A 1,198-nucleotide genomic window follows, 5' to 3' on the forward strand; every position below is an offset into this window, starting at 1 on the left:
GAGGGGCTGAACTTCTTATTTATAATTTCAGGGGCTCCCCCCATTCACCATCCCCGCCCCCCCCAGCCCCCAACACGGGGGGAGGGRGTGAGGGGGGAGGAGGGAGCCCCCACCCTCCAACAGAGCAAAAATCCCCCCCAAACCGGGAYCGGAGGAAAAAAAATAACCCCGAAAAACAAAACAAACCAAAAAAAGCCAACGGAACCAAAAAATATATATATATTTATAGAGCCCCTGTGGGGGGGTCGGGGGGGCCCCCCTAGGCCAGCCCGAAGCCCTCGGAGCACTCCTGGATGGCCAGCAGCAGCATGTGCCGCAGCTTCTCGTAGCTCTCGTAGGCCGGCAGGTCCAGCTGGTTGAAGCTGGGGACACACCCGTGTCACTCACATGGCACTGTCACCCCCCCAGGACCACTGTCCCCAGTGCCACCCCACCCACGGCCCGTGTCCCCATGTTCCTGTGTCCCACCCCCCAACCTCGTGCCACCATCTGACCTCCTGCATTTTGCTCTTGGGTGCATCCCCATCCCAGTGTCCTCACCTGACCCCAGTGACTTGTCCCCATCTTCCCTTCAGTACCACCACATCTGTGTCCCCTGTTCCCATCCCCAGGTGCTCCTGGTGCCACCTCCTGGCGTCCCCTCCCATCCCTCATTTCCCCCTGTCCCAGATGTGAGCAGAGGGCTCAGGACAGTGGAGGCCACGTGTCCCCTGGGTCCTGATGTCTCCCCCATGTCCTTGTGTCCCCCTGTCCCGTCACCAGGTCTGTGTGCCAGAAGTAGGGGGTCAGTGTCCCTCCATGTCTCCCTGTCCCCGTGTACCCTCACAAGGTGTGTGCTGTGAGCAGGTGGTGTCCCCCCATGCCCTTCTGTACCTGTGTTGCCCCACGTCCCCCTGTCCCTGTGTCCCTCCTGTGTCCCCCCCACGTTCCTGTACCCCCATCCCTGTGTCCCTGTGTCCCCTCACCAGGTGTGCGCCGAGGGCAGCCGGTCCGTGGACCGGTCGTCCCGGTGGATCTGGAATTTCTGGATGCCGTTCATGCCCTCGAGGGCGGCGAAGCCCTGGAGCGGCACCTTGGACGTGCCCGTCACGAACTGCAGGAACTTGGCGCGGTCGGCCTGGTCGAAGGAGCGCAGGGCGCGCCAGAACCACTGGATCTGGGGAGGGGAAGGGACACCTCAGCCCCTGGAAACCCCCCC

Source organism: Malurus melanocephalus, unplaced genomic scaffold (genome assembly GCF_030028575.1).
Source record: "Malurus melanocephalus ecotype Western Australia unplaced genomic scaffold, MMel_1.1 scaffold_1278, whole genome shotgun sequence".
NCBI lineage: Eukaryota > Metazoa > Chordata > Aves > Passeriformes > Maluridae > Malurus > Malurus melanocephalus.